This window comes from Neophocaena asiaeorientalis, unplaced genomic scaffold (genome assembly GCF_003031525.2).
Source record: "Neophocaena asiaeorientalis asiaeorientalis breed wild unplaced genomic scaffold, Neophocaena_asiaeorientalis_V1.1 scaffold70, whole genome shotgun sequence".
In the NCBI taxonomy this organism is placed as follows: Eukaryota; Metazoa; Chordata; class Mammalia; order Artiodactyla; family Phocoenidae; genus Neophocaena; species Neophocaena asiaeorientalis.
This window is the reverse complement of record NW_020175410.1, coordinates 6,045,437-6,061,132: the sequence shown is the minus strand read 5'-3', so window position 1 is coordinate 6,061,132 and position 15,696 is coordinate 6,045,437.

Sequence of the window (15,696 nt, the reverse complement as noted above, 5' to 3'; positions counted from 1 at the left end):
CATTTGTCAACAGGCATTTAGGTTGCTTCCATGACCTGGTTATTGTAAATAGTGCTGCAATGAACACTGAGGTGCATGTGTCTTTATGAATTATGGTTTTCCCTGGATATATGCCCAGTAGTGGGATTGCTGGGTCATATGGTAATTCTATTTTTAGTTTTATAAGGAACCTTCATACTGTTCTCCATAGTAGCTGTATCAATTTACGTTCCCACCAACAGTGCAAGAGGGTTCCCTTTTCTCCACACCCTCTCCAACATTTGCTTTTTGTCGATTTTCTGATGATGCCCATTCTAACTGGTGTGAGGTGATACCTCATTGCAGTTTTGATTTGCATTTCTTTAATAATTAGTGACGTTGAGCAGCTTTTCATGTGCTTCTTGGCCATCTGTATGCCTTCTTTGGAGTAATATCTATTTAAGTCTTCTGCCCATTTTTGGATTGGGTTGTTTGTTTTTTTTTAATATTCAGCTGCATGAGCTGTTTATATATTTTGGAGATTAATCCTTTGTCCATTGACTCATTGACAAATATTTTCTCCTGTTCTGAGGGTTGTCTTTTTGTCTTGTTTATAGTTTCCTTTGCTGTGCAAAAGCTTTTAAGTTTTATTAGGTCCCATTTGTTTATTTTTTATTTTATTTCCATTACTCTAGGAGGTGGGTCAAAAAAGACCATGTTATGATTTATGTCAAAGAGTGTTCGTCCTATGTATTCTTCTAAGAGTTTTACAGTGTCTGGTCTTACATTTAGGTCTTTAATCCATTTTGAGCTTATTTTTGTGTATGATGTTAGGGAGTATTCTAATTTCATTCTTTTACATGTAGCTGTCCAGTTTTCCCAGCACCACTTATTGAAGAGACTGTCTTTTCTCCATTGTATATCCTTGCCTCTTTTGTCATAGATTAGTTGACCATAGGTACGTTGGTTTATCTCTGGGCTTTCTATCTTGTTCCATTGATCTATATTTCTGTTTTTGTGCCAGTACCATATGGTCTTGATCACTATAGCTTTGTAGTATAGTCTGAAGTCAGGGAGTCTGATTCTTCCAGCTACTTTTTTTCCCCCTCAAGATTGCTTTTGCTATTTGGGGTCTTTTGTGACTCCATACAAATTTTAAGATTTTTTGTTCTAGTTCTGTAAAAAATGCCACGCATAATTTGATAGGGATTGCACTGAACCTGTAGATTACTTTGGGTAGTAGAGTCATTTCACAAAGTTGATTCTTCCAGTCCAAGAATATGGTATATCTCTCCATCTGTTTGTGTCATTTTTGATTTCTTTCATCAGTGTCTTATAGTTTTCTGAGTACAAGTCTTTTACCTCCTTAGGTAGGTTATTCCTAGGTGTTTTATTCTTTTTCTTGCAATGGTGAATGAGACTGTTTCCTTAATTTCTCTTTCTGACCTTTTGTTGTTAGTGTATAGGAATGCAAGAGATTTCTGTGCATTAATTTCATATCCTGCAACTTTACCAAATTCATTCATTAGCTCTAGTAGTCTTCTGGTGGCATTTTTAGAATTCTCTATGTATAGTACCATGTCATCTGCAAAGAGTGACAGTTTTTCTTCTTTTCCAACCTGGATTCCTTTTATTTCTTTTTCTTCTCTGATTGCCATGGCTAGGACTTCCAAAATTATGTCGAATGTTGAATTTTTTCAAAAGCTTTTTCTGCATCTATTGAGATGATCATATGGTTTTTATTCTTCAGTTTGTTAATATGGTATATCACATTGATTGATTTGCCTATATTGAAGAATCCTTGCATCACTGGGATAAATCCTACTTGACAATGGTGTATGATCCTTTTAATGTGTTGTTGGATTCTGTTTGCTAGTATTTTGTTGGGACTTTTACATCTATATTTATCAGTGATATTGGTCTGTAATTTTCTTTTTTTGTAGTACTCCTATAGTAGTCTCTTAGGATGCATTGTATTTCTGCAGTGTCTGTTGTAACTTCTCCTTTTTCATTTCTAATTTTATTGATTTGAGTCCTCTCCCTCTTGTTCTTGATAAATCTGGCTAAAGGTTTAACAATTTTCTTTATCTTCTCAAAGAACCAGCTTTTAGTTTTATTGATCTTTGCTATTGTTTTCTTTGTTTCCACTTCATTTATTTCTGCTCTGATCTTTATGATTTCTTTCCTTCTACTAACTTTGGGTTTTGTTTGTTCCTCTTTAGTTCCTTTAGGTTTAAGGTTAGTTTGTTTATTTGAGAATTTTCTTGTTTCTTGAGGTAGGATTATATTGCTGTAAACCGTCCTCTTAGAACTGCTTTTGCTGCATCCAATAGGTTTTGGATCGTCGTGTTTTCATTGTTATTTGTCTCTAAATAGTTTTTGATTTCCTCTTTGATTTCTTCAGTAATCGCTTGGTTATTTGGTAATGTACTGGTTAGCCTCCATGTGTTGGTGTTTTTTACATTTTTTCCCCTGTAATTGATCTCTAATCTCATAGCATTGTGGTCAGAAAAGATGCTTGATATGATTTCAATTTTCTTAAATTTATCACGGCTTGATTTGTGACCCAAGAGTGATCCATCCTGGAGAAGGTTCCGTGTGCACTTGAGAAGAAAGTGTGGTCTGCTGCTTTTGGATGGAATGTTCTATAGATACCAATTAAATATATCTGGTCTATTGTGTCATTTAAAGCTTGTGTTTCCTTATTAATTTTCTCTCTGGATGATCTGTCCATTGGTATAAGTGAGGTGTTAAAGTCCCCCAATATTACTGTGTTACTGTCGATTTCCTCTTTTATAGCTGTTAGCAGTTGCCTTATGTATTGAGGTGCTCCTATGTTGAGTGCATATATATTTATAATTATGTCTTCTTCTTGGATTGATACCTTGATCATTATGTAGTGTCCTTCCTTGTCTCTTGTAACATTCTTTATTTTAAAGTCTATTTTATCTGATATGAGTATTGCTACTCCAGCTTTCTTTTGATTTCCATTTGCATGGAATATCTTTTTCCATCCCCTCACTTTGAATCCGTATGTGTCGCGAGGTATGAAGTGGTCCTCCTGTTGACAGCATATATATGGGTCTTATTTCTGTATCCATTCAGTGAGCCTGTGTCTTTTGGTTGGAGTATTTAATCCATTCACATTTAAGGTAATTATCAATATGTATATTCCTATTACCATTTTCTTAATTGTTTTGGGTTTGTTTTTGAAGGCCCTTTTCTTCTCCTGTGTTTCCCACTTAGAGGAGTTCCTTTGGCATTTGTTGCAAAGCTGGTTTTGTGGTGCTGTATTCTCTTAGCTTTTGCTTGTCTGTGAAGTTTTTGATTTCTCTGTTGAATCTGAATGAGATCCTTGCTGGGTAGAGTAATCTTAGTTGTAGGTTCTTCCCTTTCATCACTTTAAATATATCACGCCACTCCCTCTGGCTTATAGAGTTTCTGCTGAGAAATCAGCTGTTAACCTTATGGGAGTTCCCTTGCATGTTATTTGTCCTTTTTCTCTTGCTGCTTTCAATAATTTTTCTTTGTCTTTAATTTTTGCCAATTTGATTACTATATGTCTCGGTGTGTTTCTCCTTGGGTTTATCATGTCTGGGACTCTCTGTGCTTCCTGGACTTGGGTGGCTATTTCCTTTTCCATGTTAGGGAAGTTTGCAACTATAACCTTTTCAAATATTTTTGCGGGTCCTTTCTCTCTCTCTTCTCCTTCTGGGACCCCTATAATGTGAATGTTCATGCTTTTAAAGTTTTCCCAGAGGTCTCTTAGGCTGTCTTCATTTCTTTTCATTCTTTTTTCTTTATTCTGTTCCATGACAGTGAGTTCCACTATTCTGTCTTCCAGGTCACTTATCCGTTCTTCTGCCTCAGTTATTCTGCTATTGATTCCTTCTAGTGTATTTTTCATTTCAGTTATTGTATTGTTCATCTCTGTTTGTTTTTTAATTCTTCTAGGTCTTTGTTAAACATTTCTTGCATCTTCTCGAACTTTGCTCCCATTCTTTTTCCAAGGTCCTGGATCATCTTCACTATCATTATTCTGAATTCTTTTTCTGGAAGGTTGCCTATCTCCACTTCATTTATTTGTTTTTCTGGGGTTTTATCTTGTTCCTTCATCTGGTACATGGTCCTCTGCCTTTTCATTTTGTCTATCTTTCTGTGAATATGGTTTTCATTCCACAGGTTGCAGGATTGTAGTTCTTCTTGCTTCTGCTGTCTGCCCTCTGGTGGATAAGGCTATCTAAGAGGCTTGTGTAAGTTTCCTGATGGGAGGGACTGTTAGTGAGTAGAGCTGGGTGTTGCTCTGGTGGGCAGAGATGAGTAAAACTTTAATCCACTTGTCTGCTGATGGGTGGGGCTGAGTTCCCTCCCTGTTGGTTGTTTGGCCTGAGGCGACCCAGCAGTGGAGCCTACAGGCTTTTTGGTGGGGCTAATGGTGACTACAGGAAGGCTCATGTCAAGGAGTACTTCCCAAAACTTCTGCTGCCAGTGTCCTTGTCCTTGCAATGAGCCATAGCCACACCCTGCCTCTGCAGGAGACCCTCCAACACTAGCAGGTAGGTCTGGTTCAGTCTCGTATGGGGTCACCCCTGGGTCTTGATGCACACCCTACTTTGTGTGTGCCCTCCAAGAGTACAGTCTCCGTTTCCCCAAGTCCTGTCGAAGTCCTGCAATCAAACACCGCTAGCCTTCAAAGTCTGATTCTCTGGAAATTCCTCCTCCCATGCCGGGCCTCCAGGTTGGGAAGCCTGATGTGGGGTTCAGAACCTTCAGTCCAGTGGGTAGACTTCTGTGGTATAATAGTTCTCCAGTTTGTGAGTCACCCACCCAGTGGTTATGAGATTTGATTTTATTGTGATTACACCCCTCCCCTACTGTCTCATTTTGGCTTCTCCTTTGTCTTTGGATGTGTGGTATATTTTTTGGTGAGTTCCTGTGTCTTCCTGTCAATGACCGCTCAGCAGTTAATTGTGATTTCGGTGCTCTCGCAAGAGGGAGTGAGCACACGTCCTTCGTGAACCCTACCTATGTTATCTGAAGACTATTGATAGGTGACTGTCAACTAAGTGACAGCTGCTAAGATTTTTTTGATGGCATTATTTTTTTTAACATCTTTATTGGGGTATAATTGCTTTACAATGGTGTGTTAGTTTCTGCTTTATAACAAAGTGAATCAGTTATACATATACATATGTTCCCATATGTCTTCCCTCTTGCGTCTCCCTCCCTCCCACTCTCCCTATCCCACCCCTCCAGGCTGTCACAAAGCACCGAGCTAAAATCCCTGTGCCTTGCGACTGCTTCCCCCTAGCTATCTACCTTACTACATTTGTTAGTGTGTATATGTCCATGACTCTCTCTCGCCTGTCAATGGGGAGGGGGAAGGGTGAGCTTTGACAGGGTGATGGCATTATTTAATCTGAGGAATACTGGTGGGTAAAAATAAAATAAATGACAGATGTTCACGGTACCATTTTGGCATTGTTACCTTCCCAGCAGTTTTAACAAGGAGAAGGATGATTTTCAACTAATCAGAAAAATGATTTACCTACTAAAACATGTTTCTTCTCTTGCTGTTTTGTTTCCTGTTGGACAGATTACATTCTACATCTGGCAATCACTTTGGATGTGTGAAATACTATGGTATATGGAGTATATTTTTCATCCTTGTGGATTTGGGGTGGTTTTGTCACTACCATCACCATTGCTATTATTTTAGTGATGTTATCTTGGAAAATGCTTTGTTTAAGGTGAAGTTACATAAACAACAAAGAAAATAACTCCTATAAAAATCCTATAGAATTCCTATTAGCTCACCTATACTCACCCTATAACATCTTGGTAATGTCAGCCTTATTTAAGTAAAACTTTTCAGTAAGTTCAGTTTCTCAAGTATATGTACCCTTTATTTAGTAAAATGGTTCATTAACAATATGGAGAAAAGTAGAATAATAGGCATTGCTGTCATTCCTCAGCATCTAGTCCTGATTTTATTTGGAGTTTAAATTGCCTGATGTCCTCACTTTAATAATTGCTGAGGCTGACTTTTATGGATCTATCATGAAGAACACTTCAAGCTTTCAAGGCAATGTCATTTAAAAGACAGAAAATTAGATGCCGATATGCCTAAGTAACTGCTAATAATTAATTAAAATGAGTTTCATTTAGTGAGTTCTTTAACATCTCACTGCTTTCCTAAAAATGTTAATAAGGTAATCAGTAGGCATTATTTTGAGCATTGTAGTATTAATACATATACAAGTAATGATCTTAGTCTATGTTTAGTTAAAAAAAAATCAAAAGCATCTACTTCATGCAGAGGAGATGCTATACTTCTATCACCCTAATGGTGTGAAAATGTAATGATGTTTTCCTACAAAGGAAAACCTCTTTTCTTTGATATTTGAGCTTGGTTTCCATTACCACAGCCTCAGTAAGCTGAGAAGAAAACACACATTACCCACACTATCAAAGATGCCATGACTGAGCTGCTGAAAAGCATATACTTAATTGTAGGATTTTAAATGATGTCTCTGCTTTTGATTTTCATGGTGACAACTTTTTACTAAAACAATATAAGCAGTACTACCTAAAATCAGCAGATGCAATGTCCTACCACTTCATAGAGGTATCCACAAAAAAACAGTAGAAATCATAAAGATGCTCAGTCTAAATGATGAATCACTGTATTCTGTCATTTTTGTGAGTTTACTCTGAAACATTCAACTTGACATAAACATCTTAAACCTGTTTGCATAAGTATAAAACTCCCATTATTCCTAGAAACACAAATTAAATATAGCCTAAATGATTACAGATTAAATGTATAAGATATTTTAGTAGATGTTATACTTTTCCAATCCAATTCAACTGGGATATTCCAAATTAAAAGGTATTCTGTAAAAATCAATTCTGTTAAACATGGAGAGAGAAAGAGGGATGGAGGGGGAGAAAGGGGAGGGGGAGAGAGAGGGAGAGGGAGAGAGAGAGGGAGATACCATGGCATGAAAACAAGAGTAACTCATCTTGCAAGGTTATGGTTAATCCTTGTGAGGATTAAGTTAGATAACACATTGCAAAGTATGTACTTCCAAAAAATACTGTATTATTTATCAGCTTTATAGATAAGAACAAAATATAAAAAGTGAAGATCTTGAGGTTTATAATATCTTATGGAAATGGGTGGCGGGGTGAGAGAAATAAAAGAAGAAAGACCAAGTAAGAGAAAGAGAGAGAGAATGAGGGAGAGAGATGAAGAGCTAAACGTGGAAGAAGAGAACAAGAAGGCTGGGTTGAGGTGGTGGGAAACCCACTTCAGTGGAAGCCATTTGAGCTCCTTTGACCAAGAATGTCTGCATCCCAGGGAGGTCTTAGTGTTTGTGACAGTGATGCCTATCAGACCTTTCAGACAGTGAACAAAACAGAATTCTTTGTCAAAGAAATTGAATAAGCCATCACAGGACCTCAGGTAGATTGATATATTCAGTGTGCCAGTGCATATTAGAATTCTGGGCATCCTAAATGAATTCTGATTCTTGAAGCCCTCATTGTATGAATTCTGATTAGAGGTAGTGGACAGGAATAGAGAAATTTCATCTGCTCTGCCAGGCTTACATTGTATATTGGACCCTCAGAGGATGGAGATATTGGCCTGATTCCAGGAGTTTGAGCTGTCCTGCTGAGAACCCAGTGGATAAGAATAGCCAAAATTTCTGGACTGCTCTTCTCTCGAGAAGACATAAGCCTCTCAGAATCATTTAAATTCCAGAACCTCATCATAATAAAGTCAATCCATTAACTGGAGTAGCTGGTCTCCAACTCAGGCATGCCAGTTACATCATGGCCCAAATCTATTCCTGTTAGTACTTACTAAGATACTGAATATGCTGCTAACATATATGGCTATAAGAATAAAGTTCTGGTACGCATCAGAGAGGTATACTTAAAGCAACATACAGAATTAAATGACCCATCATCTTTTACACTGATATCATCCCAGGCCCCCAAAGTAACCAACAGTTCACAATGGCTAGCCCTACAGATTTACTAGAAATGTCAGCTCTTTCTTTATTGGTATCAGTGATGACCAGTTAACCTGCAACTTTTCCCAAGCAATAAAAGTCAAGCAAAGAGTAAAAATATGGACTTATGGATATCTGGACTTATGGCAAAACAGTAGGAGAATTTTACCATGTGTTGTCTTAATTACCTAGTCTACTCTGGGAGCCAGTTGTAGTACTCACACAGCTTTTCCCCAAAATATGTTACTCCTATGCTGCAAAACACATACTACTCCATGCTTCTTCCATTATCTTCCCTTATTTCTAGTGAAAAAAAAAGAATCCTAGTTCATGAGATTGACACTGTATAGCATGTCATTTCATCAGATCCAAATTCAAGCAGTACAAAAGACTCCAAGTGAGAAATCTCAAATAAGAGAAAATCGACAGACTCTCTTAGGAGTTTCAATATATTGAGAGAAGATTTATACATTTGAAGAAGAATTTATGTTTGAATTAGTAATAACTACAGAGCAAAACAAGCATATGAAAAAACAGCAATTATTAACTTCAAGAAAACAGAAGGTTGGGTCAAAAAGAAAAGTAGAAGTTTACTAAATGGCTCAGCTATAAATAGACATAAAAGCTGTAAGTGACTTGGCCATTTAATGTAAGTCCAGAGAATTGATCTGAACAAAACTAACATATAACTACATTGGAAAAGTGCATGTATATGATGAGGTCAGTGGTGGTGCGGTGAAAATGAGCTGAATCTACATCTTCTAAGTTATTTTTTATTTAGCAAAATGACAGTAAACATTAAAATATTTTAAAAGTTGAAACTAGTTACTTATAGAAAGCAGGAAATGGTGGGGGAGAGCAGGGAGAGATTATTGTCATTCACAGCAAGATTAATTTGACTTTAAAATTATTTTCACATATAATTTTTATAAAACTTTTTTTAAATTTCAAAAAGCAAACTATTTGGGTCCACTTCAGCCCCCAGCCGCTCAAAGTCAAGATTCAGACACCTGCTCTACCAACAGTCCTTGTAAACTCAAAATATCTAGATGCTTTATTTAGCAGATGACAACCCTTGATTCTGTCCCTATGTCTTCAGAGTAAATCAAAACAAAATTTTGAAAGACAGTATTTTAGCATGATTTATGATCTTTGTAATATTTTCTTTTAAGACTTCACAACTGGAAATAAATTTACATATGCCAAAACATTTAGTATGTTTAGTTTTCTTCTTTCTGTCGTAATAGTCATTGAAAAATATGAAAGCTGAATCTCAAAACTTTTATTTTCTATTATTCTTAACACCCATTATATTTTTATTCACATCCTCAGCTTCCCAGCTCTTCAGTGTAAATCATACGGGAGCAATAGAAGTTATTGAGAGCTGCTGAGTAAGCCAGATTCGAAATATTAACTCACTTTCTAACTCCAATCACATTAATTGCCTTACATTCAGCATTTAATGTATGTTGTTGTTGCATTTATGCCTTATCCTTTTGCTATCATTCATTCACTCACTCATGTAGTTATTGAAGCCCAGGAACTGTGATAACCACTAGAGAATTTTCATGTATTAACTCCTCAAATAGATTTTTGTTCCTATTAGACAAAGACCATGTGTTATATTTGCTTAGAACTCCTTCATATAGTGCTCAACCTATAATAAATATTAAAACCTCATTAATAAATAAAATTTGTCTTCTGTCATTTGGATTTAGACAACATTAATATATAATATGTAATAAAATAAATTAAAATATAATATATGTTAAATATAAAAGGGACTGCTTCATCTAAATTTATTTTTTTAAGTAGGCAGCTCTACTAGTCAGGTTTAGAGTTAGTGACCATTTCAAACATCCCATGTGGATCAAAACAATTTACTACATATAAGCAACTTCTAGTATTTTGGAAGGCTATGAAAAGTCACAAGTAAAATATTCTTCCTGTCACCATTTATTAAATTACGCCAGTGTTGATAGATTGCCATTGTTACCATTTAAAATATTAACCAACATTCAAACTGTCCTTAAAGGACCATCTATACACACCACCCAAACCACATACAAAGTTAAACAAATATAAGTAACAAAGCTAAGCTGCATATAAACAGAATTTGAAATATGATATAAAATATTAATTTAATGCTGCAAAGAAAGCAAGTTTGAGAGGCTATATAATAGGAACTTCTATAGGCATTGTTTACCTTGAAAGAGGAGAATTCAGAAATGAAAATGTTCTCATGGCTGATAGGTGTTCCCAACACTTTTTCTTTTCCCATATTTGGATGTATAAAACACATAGCTTATGAGATAATATATTGGTGCCAAATTATTAAGCTCTCTCTATATTTTTTCCAAACGTGTGGTTCACTAAATTTTGGTCAAAATTTGGGACCACTAAGGACCCAAAATAACTGTAAACCAAGAAGGACCCCACTGACTTCTTAAATGCCATGGTCCAATAGGACCCTGAAAGAGCTAAATTGAGGCAAGGGTCAGATCTCAGAACTGAATAAGGACAAATATCTACTTAAAAGTTCACAGAAGTCAATAACCTGGTTATCAAATTTTGTAAATTAATTTCTATTTACTTTATGTGGGTGGTTGCCTTTCATCTTCAGTGCCAATGAAACCTGACATTTCATTCCTAGCAAAGAAAATACTTATGAAGCATAAGGTGGTCACAACTACTTCATAAGCAATTACTATGAACAATATTCTGAGCCAGACACTGTGGGAAGCACAAATATCTATAAAACACAGAACTCCTAACAGCTCACAATATACAGGAGACTACATATATGAGACAAATTTCTGGAAGGCAAACAAGAAGCATATTAGAAAATCACAGACACCCTTAGATAGTCTGCCCAGAAGCTTCAACCAACAATGAAACTTGGAATTCATGAACTGAAATTTTCTGGGACTTATGTCTTAGGTAATTTATATATTCAAATACATTTTTCTTGTAGCACACCTCTCTTTTGACTAGATACACCAGAAAACTTGAGAAAAAGCATGTGACAAATTAAAATTAGTTGAAAAGGACTATCTTATTTTTACATCTTATTTTTCCTCACATATTATAGAATAGATATAACTTTGATGTGTTTTGTGAAATAATACCTTGAAATACCATGCTATTTTACTTAACTTTGTTTACCAAAAAAGGGTGAAAATAATAATTGATAAAATAAAGATATTTCACTTCAATTCAAAAGCCCTAAAATTTGTTATTCTAATAAATCACTCCATCAACATGAACATACAACCGAGCTTACAGCTCTGAGAGCTTATTTTAGAAAATAGGTTGGTCTGGTATTATGATATTCAAACATTTGAAAGATTTTTTTTCCCCTGAATAACATATTATTTGGCACTATTTTCATTATTTTTATGTGAAATTTGACCCAAATTTGCTTTCTTATTTGTATAAAATTCTTTTGATATCTCACTTGAAAGAAAGAAGATAATGATGTAGCAAAGTAGCATCCCTTTTCTACAATAAACAAGCTAGAGACTAGCATCTTTTGATTATGCTTTATGATGTGCAAATCCTGATTATACAAAGGTTTTAGTTAAATTACAGAGTGCCAAAGCCATGACAGAGAAATTAAAAATAATTATTTAGTTTGCAAACTGACTCAAATAAGAAAATATTCAGTACTATTCTTTAAATAAATAGTATAAAATGCTCTGAAAAAAAAAGAAAATAGCTAATTGGCCAGGATTTTACAATAATGCCTCTAAAGGCAACAAAGAGGAGATAATGATCTTCACACACAGTGCTCTAGGGATGCTTAAAATTTAAACTATTGAGAATGCCATTTCTCCCTCACCTTGGATAGTGTTCCTAAAGTAAAACATTTCCTTTTCATTTGCTAAGATATGATACTCGTTATGTGCCCTTTAAATTGGTTTCATTAAAATCCATTTGCCTTAAAGGTGATTCAGTATCAGAAAATCTATTAATATACTACACCATATTAACAGGCTAAAAGAAAGTAAAATATGTCTATTTCAATAGATATCAAATAGAAGCACTTGAAAACTTCAACATTCACATAAGAAGAATGTTCACTTTTGCCATTATAATTTAATATTTCCCCAGAAGTATCAGTCAATGAAAGGAAAAGAAAAGGAAAAGGTAAAATTCCCATGACTTGCAGATGAAATTTTATATACCTAGAAAATCTCAAGAAATCAATACAAAACTATAATAAATAATAAGAAAAATCAGTAACATGTCTGATTATAAAATTAATGCTCAAAAATCAACAATTTTCCCATGTATAATCTATGACCCACTAGAAAAGATAGTGGAAAAAAAAATCTTGTTTACAATAGCAAAAAAAGATAAAATAGAATTTTTTTAATGTGAAGAACTTATAAGAAAATATTTTATATTTACTGAAATATAAAACAATTTTATTCATGGATAGTAACAGTCAAAATTGAAAAGATTCAACATACACTAATAGGATTATTTTGGAAACTTTATAAAATAAGACTAAAGTTCATCTACAAATATAATGTGACAGTATCCAGAAAAATCATGAATAAAATGAATGAGGGGTGACTTACTATATATTAAAATATACTGTGAAGCAACAATAATTAAGTTACTTTGGTACTAGGGAAATATTAGACAAACAAATTAAACAGAATAGATACCCAAAATAATATGAAAATATACTTGACATTAAAGGTGGTTTTTCAATTAGCAGGAAGAAAGGAATTTATTCAATAAATGAACTTGACACACTGTATAGCAATTTGGAAAAAATAAATGTAGATTTCCCCTTTATTCCATTCACCAAAATAACATCCAAGTCCAGCAAAGAATGATTAAAAAGTAAAAATATTAAATGAAAAATATAATTGTAATTTTGGTGTAGAGTAGGCATTTGTAAATAGGAAACAAAATCAAGAAGCCATTCAGAAATAGACTGATAAACTTGGATAAATTCAACATTTGAGCATGGTAACAAAACATCATAAAGTCAAATGACAAATTAGGGGATATTTTTTATGCATGACAAAAAATATTATTCTTAATTTAAAAATTCATAAAAATGGAAAAGGAATAAGTAATCCAACTTTAAAAAATAAAATAAAATAAACAAAATAGGAAAAAAAGAAGAAAAGGCAATTCCCAGCTAGAGGTGGGGAGAAGGTCATAAAAAATAAGTTTGCTCTTACTTCCAATTTTAAAAAGCAGATGAAAACTATAATGAGATGCTGTTTTTCATGCTATTAGCTATGCTATTAGCTAATTCAAAAGTTACCTTATACCCTGTAGTATCCGGTGTGAGGAAAATGAATAAATTGGTAAAATACTTTTTTTAAAGAAATTTGACAGTGCCTCTCAAAACTGGAAATACATATACTTTTGACCCAACAATTCTGTGGCTAGAAAGTTACCTTATGAAAATTTTAACACAAGTACCCAAGATATGTAAAAGGGTATTTATCACTGTAAAATTAAATAAAATAACCAAAAAGTAACTATAAATTCTTTAAATGCCTCTGATGAAAGACAGATTATATAAATGAGACTATATTTCTTGGAAATCAATGTCAGTATTTGAAGAATTAGATACTCACTGATATAGACTTATACCCAAATATTTTTAGTGAAAAATAGAAAGTGCAGAACTATGGCAATATTTGTATATACTTTTGTAAATAAAAAAGATACATATATATGCATAAATTTTAATTTTCTGGAAAGTTCACAAGAAACTGTTCACAGTAATTTCCTTTGAGGAAAGCTTCTGAGGGTAGAGAGATATCTTTAAACTTCTATTTACATCTCTCTGTGCTGTTTAAACTTTCTAACCACGTGCATATCCATTTTTTTAGTTGTAAACATAAACTGATTTTATGGAAATATGGTCCACTTTTGTTTTCTTTTCCCTATTAAAAGTAATAAATGATTTTTAAGTCGTTTTCTTTCTGTCATACAAATTGATGGTAACAAGTATTCGTAAGGATGTAAAGTGCACCCTGATACACTGCTGGAGGCAGTATAAATGGATTCAAACTTTTGTAGTCTGGCAACAGGTATCACCTAGAAATTCTACTTCTAAAAATTTATACTAGAATTAGGATAACTAGGCCCCAGAGAAAGCAATGACTAGCAGTGTTCATAATAGTCAGAAAGTGAAATATCCTAAAGGACTATTAATACTGTTGGCTTCATAAGTTATGAAAAATCAAAATAATGAAGTTAAAATATAATACATATTTATGATTATTCATATGAAAACATCTGTGTACATTCCACACTGGCTTGCAAACACTCCCAAAGAAGACTATATATATGTATATAGTCTTCTCTCTATATATATGTACATATATATATATATACATATATATGTAACCCAAACAAATTCAAACTTTATAGTCCTTTCTGTAAGATATATAGAAAAAATGATAGGAAATGAAAAAGGAAATAAAAGAACAAAATCTACACAAAAATTTTAATGTAAAAAGAGTTTGTATATTAACATGCATAGTATAATCCCATATGATTAAAATTATTTACAAATTTGTATAGAGGAACAATGTTCACAGAAAAATTAACAGTCGTTATCTGTGGAAAGTGGGAAATTTTTTATTCTCTTTTTATGTCTGTGTATTTTTCCTGAATTTTCTATACCTCTAAATGATATATTCAAATCACAAAAGAATTATTAGTAGTAAGTTTTTAATCATATGCCTTACTATGTAAATAATGAAAAAACATTTCGTCATAAACTATAACATAAAACTATTAAATTTTTCATAGAAGAAATTACATTAAAATGTTTCTAAAATATATTAAAATGAAAAAACTAGGATTAGAAGCCTATAATCCCCACCAAAAAAACCAAAAAAATCCCAAATTTGGAATGGTATTTATTCTACCTGAGGCCTTTACATAATTATAATTTCATGTGGACTCAAACTTCCCTAAGACACAATGCCTGTTTTCAAAGTGCATATAAAATCTAGATGGACAGCAAAAGACAAATACAAAGGTAATTATTTCACATGATAAGACAGAGTACCTATGCCACTGGAACAATGGAAACAGCAAACTTACTAGTTTTAGGGAGTACCATGTACTGGTGGGTGAGGGGCCAGGGAGAAAAGGAGGAAGTAATCTTGGAGGATGAAGCATTTCAAAGCCCTTGAATAATTTTCAACCTTCTCTCCCACTTTGAAGCTTTACTAAGCTTTGGGGATAACTGACGTGGTGATGTTCTTTTCTTGTCTAGAAAAATGTACAGGGCCATTATCCTAATCAACGGGAACTAAGACACATGCAGATTTCCTAGGCAGAAAGTTACTTGCAGATGTCTCATCTCCTAACTCAACTCATCACATTATAACCCCAGTATAAACTTCTAAAATAAACAAAGAAAAAATTCAATAAATACATCTAGTCTTACCATCTAGTTTTTATAACTCACCAAAAAAAGTTCACAAAATATGAACAAGTTTCTCTATATTTTCACCATTAGTAGGTTAGAAAATATCCTAGCCAATTTTTATTGCTACACAGTAGAAAATTTCAAGAAATTACTCTTCTCAGCTCTGCCGATCCCATATCATCTGGGAACTTTCTTAAAAATTTTCCATTCATCTATCTCTAAGACCTTCTATCATTATTTCAATCTGAGAAAGGAAATACAAAAGGAATACATAAATGAGGAAAAGATATACTT